Source organism: Marmota monax, unplaced genomic scaffold, assembly GCF_021218885.2.
Source record: "Marmota monax isolate L192 unplaced genomic scaffold, Marmota_monax_Labrador192_F-V1.1 WCK01_AAM20220418_F8-fsc00163, whole genome shotgun sequence".
In the NCBI taxonomy this organism is placed as follows: domain Eukaryota; kingdom Metazoa; phylum Chordata; class Mammalia; order Rodentia; family Sciuridae; genus Marmota; species Marmota monax.
This window is the reverse complement of record NW_026693660.1, coordinates 177,031-189,412: the sequence shown is the minus strand read 5'-3', so window position 1 is coordinate 189,412 and position 12,382 is coordinate 177,031. Positions and strand designations below refer to the sequence as shown.

General features: G+C 41.9%; 1 protein-coding gene across 17 annotated transcripts in view; it reads right to left on the bottom strand.

Annotated features, from left to right (window-relative positions):
- Mical3 (microtubule associated monooxygenase, calponin and LIM domain containing 3) overlaps window positions 1-12,382 on the bottom strand; it is a 262,585-nt gene that overhangs the window by 151,627 nt on the left and 98,576 nt on the right. The window contains exon 1 of one of the 17 annotated variants that reach the window (XM_058584102.1): window positions 7,328-10,622. The exons of the other annotated variants lie outside the window; for them this stretch is intronic. The gene's annotated coding sequence lies outside the window, so the exon portion shown is untranslated. Of the gene's footprint in view, window positions 1-7,327; window positions 10,623-12,382 lie in introns of those variants that run through there. 17 annotated transcript variants of the gene reach the window in all.

Here is a 12,382-nt window from a genome sequence, read left to right as displayed (position 1 = left end):
GAGACTGATAGCGTGAATTGCAGGAAACAAAAGATCAGGAGGTTCAGCTGTCTGCTCTTTGGGGGCCTGTTCCATAGAGAAAACAATCAGTTTGAGTTTTATGCCATGACATCATCAGCCACCAATCACCATAGAGAAGGTGGAGCAGGTTCTGTCAGTGAAACCAACCACTGCAACTGTCAAATTACAAAGGGTTGCACAGGTTTGAGGTGGGGTTTTTCTTTTGCCCTGTTTCACGTATTAAACTAGAGAAAAAATAAGAAGCAGGAAACCCTTTCTAATGTTGGAGGGGGGGGGGCGCCAAAAAACAAAGAAACTTAAAATGCCCTTGGTGTAAACATCAAACCATCCAGGAATGCACCTGTGCTCCTCCCCCTCTCCACCTCCATCTCCACCACTGCTAGACTGACAATGGAAGCCTTTGTTCCACCAAGTGGCCAAGGCATCTTCCCAGTGATCCCAGCCAAGGAAAGAGTCAAGAGTTTTAGGAAAGTTCACCCTGAGCATGTATATTTTCAAACAGGGTTCCAAAGCAGAGAAGGGAGCAGGGAAGAAAAGGAAAAGACTTTGGTTGATTCAGACACTAAACTGTTTTGACTTGTGTGCCACAGCTGGAGATTCTTGGACTTGGTTACTTTCAGTTCGTTTTCCTCCAGAAAACACTGGCAATCTTATGAATGAAGCTGTTTAGCCAAGGTTAGAATATGCAAGGAGAGTGGGGGTGGCAGTAGCCCAGGGCACAGGGCTCCAGGAGAGCAGGGGGTGAAGGAGAAAACTTACAGAGCAAATATTGTTTACAACTGCAGAGCCAAGCTAATGTGATCTCTCCGCCCATTCAAGCATATTATTACATTAAGTCCTGAACAACAAAGTCGGAGGCAGGGAAAGCACAGCCGACCCAGCCTCCGCTTGGTAGTGGCACGAGGGCAACATTCCATGCAAAGTTGGTCCCAGCAGCAGTGTGTGCCAGCCCTCCTGGGAACACAGCAGTAAGCTGCTGGGTACACGTACTCAAGTGATGAAAGGTCAAAGAGACCTGGTTTCAAGGGATGGGCAGCACAGACTCATGCACAGCTATAGGAGAAAGAAAACAGAAGAATCTGCATTTCCTTCCTTCCTATTTTCCTTCCTCCCTCTCTCCTCTTTCTCTCTCTCTCTATTTTTTTTTTAAATTTCCTGCACTGCTGGAGATAAACCCCAGGGCCTTGTATATTGCTAGACAAGTATTCTACCACTGAACCAAACACCCTGCACCAAGAAACTGCAGTTTTAACTGAAAATGCAGTGCAGCTAGACATGTAAAGAAAAGCATTGGTTGTTGAGTCTTCCAACAGTCATCCAAGGATGCCACAGAAAAGGCCTTGGGTGGGAGCAGGGTTCTCCTAACAATCACTCAGAAATCAGTATTATTTACTCCCACTAATAACACTGCAAACCTGAGATTTTTACTTTCTATAAACAATAGACAGTCTATCAACTCCATTAAATAAAAGAGTCTTGTTCATGTACAATAGAACCCCATTGTTTCTTAAATGGTAAAATTAGGTGCAAAATTAAGACTGTGCCAATAAATAGGTGATCTAATAGTTATTTCTGGCTAGATTCAATTATCTATACCCTTTAGGGCTGACTGCTGTCAACTGTAATTCTCCATGACTCCAAAAGAGGAAAGACTCAGCTCCCCTCTTACACTACCATTTCCGCCTTTACCTTCTCCCAAGAGTTTCTCCCTGGTCAGGGAAAGCCCACTTGGCTCTGTGTTTCATTCCCTAGCTCAGTTCGGACAGTATGAAGTAAGAACACTGTCAGCCAGTACCCTACATTTGAAAACTATACAAGGACCTGTGTTTGCTTTGCCTTCCTCCACTAATGTGCAAGAAAATCTAAATAAAGGGGAGGGGGCACATTTGGCTCACGGCAAAGTTCAATATGGCCCAGGATGAAGGAGGGCCCCTGCTTAGCTTCTCCCATAGCAGGCAGTGCCAACACCTGCTATGTGGTTCTCTGAGCACCACTCCCCACTATGGATCTGTGTGAGGATGACAGGCATCTGCTAAAGGAGAAAAAAGAGCCCAAATCAAGAAGACCCAGTTCACTAGCACTCCCAGTCTTCCTCCAAATAAACCACTACCAAGATTTACGTGAGGAACTGCTTTCTTCTCTCCAAGAAGTTACTCCCTGAGACTTGGACATCAAGGAGGAAATGTGGGCCCTACTGCCCAGAGAAAGAGTGAGAACCATGGGCCCCCTCTCTCAACACTAGCCTGCCAGCAGCAGCAGCATACTCCAATTCTACCACGTACTCTTTATCCACTGAAGAATCTTTCCAACCCAGACCACCACATCAAAGAGTACAGGCAAGGAATCTCTTCTGCCTAGAGATGGGAGAAAAAAGGGATGACAGAAAGGAGAGGCTATATTTAGCTAGCTGACCAAGATAAAAGGAATGGAAGGAGTCACACAGGCCAAGCACCGCAGGAGTGCTTAACTATTGCTCAGCACGGTTCATCCACAAGCCATGGCAGGGCAGAACAGAGCTGGGGGTAGTTTGCTGAAGAGCATAGCTACTTTCTCAGATTACAGGAAAAGGCAGAGACACACCCAGAGGGATATAAAAGCAATAACCTTATTAAGTTATTCAAAATCCAGTCTGAAAGTTAGAACAGAAACTCTTCACTGGTTTAGGAAAAAAAAAACTAAATAATAGAAGGAGGATGAGATAAGTACAAACTGCCTAAAGCAAGCAGCATCTTGAGGACTGTAAGGAGTTTTCCTTGGAGTTCCTTCTGTCTCCCAGGAAGCATGGAAGAGATACCACTTTTATTCAGTGCAGGTTCACTTGCCTCTACTTTAAACCTGGAAGGCCAGAAAAGCCTTCATTTTCTTTAACTTAGTGGGGGAAAATTTCTACTTCTTTAAAGAAAAGAAGGGAAATGAGGCAGCTTCTAGACCAAAACAGCTAATACAGCTTGCATATGACCTTCTGCTTTGCAATCAATATCTTTGGTGTGAAATCATGACCTAGGCTGTGCATGGTATAAACCTGGGGAGCTGCTTCATTTAGTCTAAGGACTGCTGTCTTGTAAGTAGGATACATCTTTCTTTTTATGTACAAAATATCTCTCAGGCAAAGGCTTTGTGAGAAAAACTACCCACAGTCCTAGATATTTAAGCACCTGAAACACCTAGTGTCACAAACATGCACTGCATACTCATGAGCACACATATGCACATGGACATTCACATACACATACATCCCAAGAATGATGAGGGACATACACCCAAAACCAGCAGATCTTGGAAATTTCCTCTTATCTGGAACATATAGTTAAAGCTTATATTTAGCAGTAATACTTATTTAATGAGGGTTATTTTTTTCTTCTCTGTTCCAAAACACACTCTACTCTGAGCTCAATTATCACAGGAGGACCATATCTGACCTGAGAGAGCAGTAAGCAGGTTCTTACTAGTTGCTTATTTTTAGCCTCTGGTCTTTCCTGCCCTCTTCCCCAGGGAAGGCCCCTCCCTTGGCTCTTCAGTGTGCTCACCAGAATGCAGGATCCTGACTCCCAGCAGGAAGGTGGGGCTGTGGGAGGGAGACCTGGTAATACCCCTCCAAGCTACAAACTTCAAACTATGGACTGAGCAGTTCCTACTAAAAGTATGAGGGAAGAAATATTTTAAAACCACAAAGAAAATAGGAGGGTGACTATAGAAGAGAAACACTGTACATAAAATGTTTACTGTCCATCTAAGATCAGAGCAAAACTACTGTGCCACATGGCTGGATTGGCATATGAAAATCTCTTTGTTTACCTGGGCCAGCCCTGGTTACTTATGCATGTAAATCATGCAGTGTGCACCCCTGCAGGCAAGGCTCTGCCAACCAAGAAAGACCCCACTTATCCTGAAGAAAGCCAGGCTGCCCAACAATCAGCACGAACACACTCCAATGAAATGGATAGCAAAGCAGGTAATTCACAACAAAAGAGGAAGGCTTCAGTGTTTGTCTTGCTGGAAACTCCAAGATAACAACACTCCTTTCCCTAAGCCTCATACTACTACATATATGTAGCTGTCACAGAAGCACCAACGCGAATTGAAAAGAGAATTTTGTCTATCCTACTTTTCTGATGGAAAGATCTTTTTGTGTGTGTGTGTGTGTGCACGTGCGTGCTTCAGATTGAACCCAGGGCCTTGTGCATGCAAGGCAAGCACTCTACCGACTAAGCTATATCCCCAGCCCTTATCCTAGTTTTCAATGATTGACATTTCACTGTAAAATTAGAAGTACAGAAGAAGCCTTGATCCTCTAAAGAAATAAAAAGTTTTTAACATAATAAATTCAGACAGCAAGTGAATTGGAACTCATGCATAAAATGTGAGATAAACTCTATTTTTTTAAAATCAAGAATAAATGAAGGGCTGGGGATACAGCTTAGTTGGTAGAGTGCTTGCCTCACATGCACAAAGCCCTGGGTTCAATCCCCAGCAATGCCCCCTCCCCCCAAAAAAGAATAAAGGAAATGATAGTACAGCTGTTAACTTAATGGTTTGCATATTCAAAATGCTTGAAATACATTTATGAGTTCATCCACATATACTATGTCTTCTGCTAGGGAGACATACATGTTGTTCAATAACAAAAAGTTAAAAAAAAATAAGGGAAAAGAAAGGAGGTAGCATATGCCTGTAATCCTAGTAACTCAGGAGGCTGAGGCAGGAGAATTACAAGTATTGATGCAGCCTTAATAACTTAATGAGGTACTGTCCTAAAAAATAAAAAGAGCTGGGGGTGTAGCTCAGTGGTAGAGCCCCCCTGGGTTGTATCCCTAGCACTGAAATTTAGAAAAAAATTAAAAATTGTCAGTCAGATTTAAGGTCTTCAAGTTTTCAAGCCTCTGGTCCCAAGAAGTAAAGGCATAGCCTAAAGGCTCCACATTGATCTACCAGATACCAGTGCCATCTGATCTCCCCCCACCCCACCCCCACCACTTGAGAAATAACCCTTTTTGTAATCTGGCAAGTCCCCACTCCCTGCCCTGTCCTGCTCTGGTGTAGGAAGATACAAAAACAGAAGCCTTTACTCCCTCCACCCCTGCACCAGTTCTCTGTAAGCAGCTCCCTGCAGGAAGAAAGTGGAAGAGGTGGAGGGAGAGCATTTCCACTGTACGGTCAACTTTCAGTAGTTTGTTTTGTACAGCACAAATAATGAGGGGTAAAGATCTTCCATGGCAGGGTGTGGCAAGGCTGTAATGGTACATTCCATGTCTCCCAATTCCTCATACAGTAGCCAAACTGCATTTGTTATCAGGCACTCCTCACTGAGACTGATGTCTAGGGACAAGATAGGGACTCTGCTCCTCTGAAACTTAGAGCCCATCCTGGAAATCATGAAACAATATAAACATGACTGTTAGAAAGTTGTCTCTATTTTGTCTCCTTTATAATAAGATATCTCAAGGATTAACAAGAATCCATTAAAGTAACTAGAAATTTTAGTTACAGCTGAGTGCATGAATGCATTCTTGTTGTACCATCAAGCTATCAGTGAGTATTGATTTAATCAGCTTTTTCGCTGCTGTGACTAAAAGACCTGACCAGAACAATTGTAGAGGAGGAAAAGTTTACTTCAGTGCTCATGGTTTCAGAGGTCTCAGTCCACAGAAGCCTGGCTTCATTCCTCAGGGATCAGGGTAAAATGGGATGTCATGGTAGAAGAGTATGATAGAGGGAAGTAGGTTACATGATGATCAGAAAGCAGAGAGAGACTCCACTTGCTAAATATAAAATTTATGCCCTGAAGGCATGTCCCCCAATGCCCACCTCCTCCAGCCACACTCTACCCACCTTCTGTTACCACTCAGTTAATCCCATCAGGAAACTAATTCACCGATTTGGTTAAGGCTCCCATAACTTAACCATTCGTCCTCTAAATTTTCTTGAATTGTCTCACACATGAGCTTTTGGGGGACACATCACATCCAAACCACAACAAGTACTTAAATGCCAAACATTTGGTTAAACCTTCTGCTTGCATTATCTCATTTTGTCTTTAGCATAACATTTTAAGAATAATGTCATCCTTATTTTAGATATCAGTAAATTAAAGGTTCAAGTAGGATCATTAACTCCCCAAGGTTTCAGACGATAAACAACAGAGCTGGGAGAACTGACCTATGGAGGGCTGGCTGCTTCAGATGCCTATGCCTCTTTTTCAAGTGTGGCCTCACTTGGTAGATTCAAACTCATTATGTGTATCCTCTCACATTTTCTTAACTTTTCTGTAGCAAATTTTCATTAGCATATTTTCAATTCCCTAAATGGCCTGAGCAGTTTTTTAATAAATGGAGACTGTCAAATATACAGATATTTATTAGTGCCTACTCTGTGCCAAGACTACATCAGGTGCTACAAAGAGACTCTAACAAAAGACAAATCTATAAAGTGGAAAAAGAAATGGGGAAACAGTCAACCAGTAATAGAAGGTGATAAATAAGTACAACCTGAGACTTCTGTACAGGCAAAGGTTTCTCAGTGCACCCACAAGTCCCCTGAGAATCCTGTTACAATGCAAATTCAACTCTGTAGGTCTGAGTGGGCCTGAGATGCTGCATTTCTAAACAGTTCTTGAACAACACTCCTGCTGCTGCTGCTGCTGACCAAGTACTCAGGAACTTCCAAAGTCTGTCAATCTGGGATGGAGTGGTCTAGAAAAGGTCAAGAAATGAACTAGAAACAGTCTTTACAGAACTGAGCAGAATTTGGAGATGGGGGGACAGGGTGCCATCAGGAAGCAAGAAAATAATATTTAAGATTGAGGGGGAAAATACCTCAAGCAAAGAAGCACAAATGCACAGCTGTTCATTTAACAAAATAAAAAAAACATTCTTAAACTGTATCATCATTTGTTTCAGTTTGGATCTCTATAGACTCAAGTATTGAAGATGGCACTATTGGTCCCCAGCCAGTGGTGCTATTTATTTATTTATTTTTCCATGCTGAGGATCAAACCCACCTTGTGCATGCTAGGCAAGTACTCCACCACTGAGCTACATTCCCCAGCCCAATCATGGCGTTATTATGCTAGGAAACTTTAGGAGGTGGAACCTAGTGGAAGTAAGTTAGCTTGAAGGGCACATGCCCTTGAAGGGGATTACTGGGACCCCAGCCTCTTCCTATCTCTCTGATTCCTTACTGCCTTGAAGTGAACAGGCCATCTCTGCCACATGCTCTTATAAATGATATAATGTGCCACCAAAGGCCCCAAAGCTATAGAACAGAGAGACCACAGACTAAAACCTCTGAAACTATGAGTCAAACAAACCTTTTTCCTTAAGAGTTGATTATCTCTGACCTGGGGATATAGCTCAGTTGGTAGAGTGCTTGCCTTGCATGCATGAGGCCCTGGGTTCAATCCCCAGCACTACAAAACAAAACAAACAAACAAAAAAAAAAGGGTTGAGTGTCTCAATTATTTCATCACAGTGACAGAAAGCTGACTTGAATGCCAGGAACTACTAATCTTTATTCTTTTGAGGAGCCCTTAATTCTCTTTAAAGAACCTTAGTGACTAGCCTGAGAATAATTTCAAGGTAAGCAATGATTTTTGCTTGCTAATCTAACAGAGTAAGGCTCATAATAAATGTCTTAGAAAATGCTGCCTGAACTACTCCATTACTTGATGATGCTCAGAGGTTTCAAGCCATGAACTTTGGCACATACCCAGCCACTAAACAATGAATGTTTCACGAGACATTTTTAAACACTTACTATCCAAAATGAACAGGAAAGAAAGTCCCACTGTCAGCTCCACCCTTTGTCAGCCTCCCAAGATGGGCCTCCCATGAGAAGGGCGAGAATAGTGGTCCCTTCTATTGGGCTATCTAGTAATGTAGCCCTGCTTCCTGGCTAGGCCATTTCCTTCACTGTTTCTGAAAAGTGGCACTGCCCTTACTCAATAAGCTTCTCAGCAACAAGAAATGAATGCTCAGACTGTAAGGAAAGGTCACCCTGGTGACCCTGCAGCATCATGCACATTGTGCTTATGAAGAGAAAGGGTGGTGTGGCTGGGAACTACTGGATTCAGAATAGAGAGATGGGCATTTACTGCAGGGTTCTGTCGTTTAATCAGCTACATAACCTCTCCAAATTCATTTTTACACTTAGAAAACAAAAATTTACAATCTGAGATCTACCTATCGTACTATCATGGATAAAATTCAGCAATGGCAAGTGCTTCATATGAAACACCATAAAAACACAATATCTTATTCCTAAAGAGTCTGAGAGATGAGAGGCTTTTCATGATACTCTTCCTTTAACATCATACCCCATTATATATACAGCTAGTATTTATTATCTCTACTTGACAAAAGCAAAAACTCAAAGCAGAAAAGAAACCATGGATTTGTTCAAAGTCAAACTCCAAGGAAATGAATGACTGCCAAAGGTAGTCATGAAGTCAAATATATTTCTGTTATAGAATAATGAGATTTATTAATCTGCTTCTAGAAATGTGTATTTTAACATTCCCTAAAGGTCTACTGCAAGACTCAAATCATTTAGAATCGAAGTGTTTGTTATGTGACACATGAAAATCCAAGGTGGAGCTTATTGGAAGAATGGGCACAAGATTCCAGTACTGCCTCAATTGTTTTACAGACCACACAACCTTGGACAGGCACACTGGCTGGGGCAAGGATTCATTTCCCTTTCTTTCTTTATTTTGATTTTTTAATAGTTGTAGATGGACACATACCTTTATCTTATTTGTTTATTTTTACATGGTGCTGAGGATGGAATTCACTGCCACACACTTGCTAGGCAAGCGCTTTGCAACTGAGCTACAGCCCCAGCCCTCATTTTCCTTTTCTATAAAAAGATAGAACTATATTTGCTAAGTGATTAAACCTTTTGTTAAGGTTTAATTGCTAACACCTAGAACAGTTAAAGTCTGTTCTAAGCAGGTATAGATGCCCTTAGCCTCCCCAATATCTCATCTTTCTCTCTTCAGACATTTTCAATTATCTCCTGCATTCATTTCCTTCAGCAACCACCAAGGAAATCCCCACTATCCAGATTATAAACTCTGGAGTATGTGAGCTACACTGGCACACCAAAGCGGCATGGCTGGGTATATGGACAAGGTGTTATGGTTTGAAAGTCTCCTGAAAAACTCATTGAAATTTAATTGCTACTGTAACTGTGTTGAGAGATGGGACCTTTAAGAAGTGATCAGGGGGCTGGGGTTATGGCTCAGAGGTAGAACGCTCACCTACCATGTGTGAGGCACTGGATTCGACTCTCAGCACCACATAAAAATAAAATAAAGATATTGTATCCACCTATAACTAAAAAATAAAAAAAAAAAATAGAAGTTATCAGGCCTTGAGGATTCTACCTTCATGAATGGATTAATGCCCCTATCACAGGAGTGGGTTACTGATAAAAGGATGAGTTTGGGCTGATTTCTTCTCTGTCTAGCACATCATTAGCTTGCCCATCTGCTATGTTATGATACAGGAGCACCAAGACCACGTGCTGGTACCATGCTCTGGGACTTACCAGCCTTTAGAACTGTAAGGCAAATAAATATCTATAAATTACCCAGTCTGTTTTATTTTGTTGCAGCATCAGAAAATGAGCTGAGACATAAGGTAAACTGGTAGTCTCCTCCTCACATTTCCCACTACATTCCATTCTCCTTACTCTTTTAAAATTTGCTACAATTCTGGAGTTGAAGAGGCAGAACTAAGTCAACCTGGATACATTTTCTGGGGAGATGTGGAGAAAAGAGTGGGAACAGAAAGAGGGAGGACAAATATAAAGAGGCTCACCAACCAACCAAGCACATAGCGTGAAAAAATAAAAATCTGAGCTTTAAAAAAAAAATTTTTTTAATTGTAGTTGGACACAATACCTTTATTTATTTATTTTTATGTAGTGCTAAGGACCGAACCCAGGGTCTTGCACATGCTAGGCAAGCGCTCCACCGCTGAGCCACGACCCCAGCCCCCAAATCTGAGCTTTTTAGATTTGTTGCTCACTTAAGAAAGCTGATGGAAGAGAAATCCACATGTAAGCTGGTATTTCATACAGAGGGCTGAGGAACACAATTCAGGAAGAGCACCTGACACTACAGGAATTTACCTGATAAGGAAAAGAACACTGTATGAGGTCCTAGAAAGAACACAGGGGCCCCAAAGACAATTCAATTTTAACTCTGTCCCTCTCTGTGTGAAAAAGGGAATTTTTAAATCTGTTTCCTTTTTTAACTAAAGAAAACCTCAGAGCAAGGTTAACATGTAAAATGCTGCTCATAATATCCGACACAGTAGATAGTAAAGGTTAGAATACCTTCAACAATGTTGAGGAGAACTTTTGCCTTCAATCCCTAATATAAGGAAACTGATGGCAACATCAGAGCAAAATCCTTCATTCAATAGGTCTCATTAACCACAAGATGGATGTGCTCACTCCAAACTCAGTAAGCATGTTGTTCTTAGTGGAAAGTGCTCTTCTGGTATGGCCCCTCCTGTTTCTGTTGAATCAAGATAACCATTTCTAGGTATTAAATCTAATCCAAAGGTACCCAAAAAACATTTAGCTGAACTTCTATGTCCATAAGGCCTGAACCATACTGCAAAGGAAAAAAATATATACAAAAATAATAATAATAATAATAATAAGAAGAAGAAGAAGAAGAAGAAACAAACTAGCCAAAATAAATGGAACACAAAAACCTCTCGGAAACCAACCCTAAAGAGAGTTTACAACAAGAATTGATATTTTCACTGATTTCTTGACTTTTATTCTTCCCCACCTCAAAAACAACTTCTGGGGGTTGAGGATAGGCAAGGCAACTCCAAATGGGCTCAGAGTAGCTTTCCCCAGAACAGAGGGAAAACAACCTAACAGGAAAGCCCAGATGCAAGTATGGGGAAACTTCGGAGTCCAGGCCTCCCTGAAGATATGCTATCACAACTAGCCTGATGTCTGGATACAATGTTCTCTGGGACATGGGGATACAGGAGAGTGGGAGCAGGGAAATCTCAATATCTCAATATCCATCACGCAAGAAAGCCCTCCTAGTGTTTGAGGAAAAAGAAGAATCATTTATGGAGCCTTCTGGGAAAGAAATGTGATATTTATATAAAACATGGGGTTAAACCAGGTGAAGTGGTGCATGCCTGAAATCCCAGCTACTCACCTGTAATCCAGCTACTTGGGAGGCTGAAGCAGGACAATTACAAATTCAGAGCCTGGGCAACTTAGAGAAATCCTGACTCTAAATACAATTAAAAAGGACTGGGGCTACAGCTTAGTGTTTATTTAACATGTGCAAGGCTGTGGGGTTCAATCCCCAAGTACCACCACAACCATTGCCACCACCACAAAGTGGGGGGGTTGAGAAAAAATATAATATAGGAAACTGAGAGTGAAAGAATATAAGCTCTGGGCTGGGGTTTTAGCTCAGTGGTAGAGCGCTTGCCTCACATGTGTGAGGCACTGGGTTCCATCCTCAGCACCATATAAAAATAAATAAATAAAGATACTGGGTCCATCTACTACTACTAAAATATATATATATATATAGGCTCCATGAAAGTAAGATTTTTTTTTAATATGTTTGGCTCATTGCTTTTATCTTTAGCACTCAGAACTGCACCTGGAACACAATGGACTCAAACATTTTATTGAATGAATAAAAGAGGGAGAGACAGAAATCTAATATGGTTAAGGCATAAACTTCGAATCAAAGAGAATTGGATTCAAGGGCTGGGAATAGAACTCAGTGGTAGAGAGCTTGCCTAGCATTTATGAGGTCCTGGGTTCTATCCTCAGCCCTGCCCCCCAACACACACACATATTGGATTTAAATCTTTTTTAAAGCTACTTCCTAGTTGTGGGATTTTAATCAAGTCACTCTGATTCTTGCTCAGAATTAAATGACAATGTATTTAGTCACTTAGAATGCCCAGGACATTAGCTATGATCATCTCCTTGCCCTTTGCCCCACACCCTCAAAATCTCCCTGGCTTGAGGCAGAAAAGAACAGTAGGTACCACAAAGAATCAAAGGCCCAGTACTGAAGTGAGGGCTGCAAACCAGTTCCGGACTAATTCTTGGCCACGGGTGCCTGGCCTGCCCTCAACACTCTCTCTAGTCCTTTGCTCCCATGAAATCTAGGCCAGTCCATTTCTCTCTCTACAGGGAACCTTCCTTTTGTCCTCTGGCTCAGAAGAGGATGTGACTACCAGTATGCTGAGAAACTGGAGAAAGCTGTGTGTAGCAGGGGAAAGGCAGCATCTAGAGAGGTCCCCAGAGAACCAATCCCACACTCATCCACACACTTACTCCCACCTACCAACATCCCATA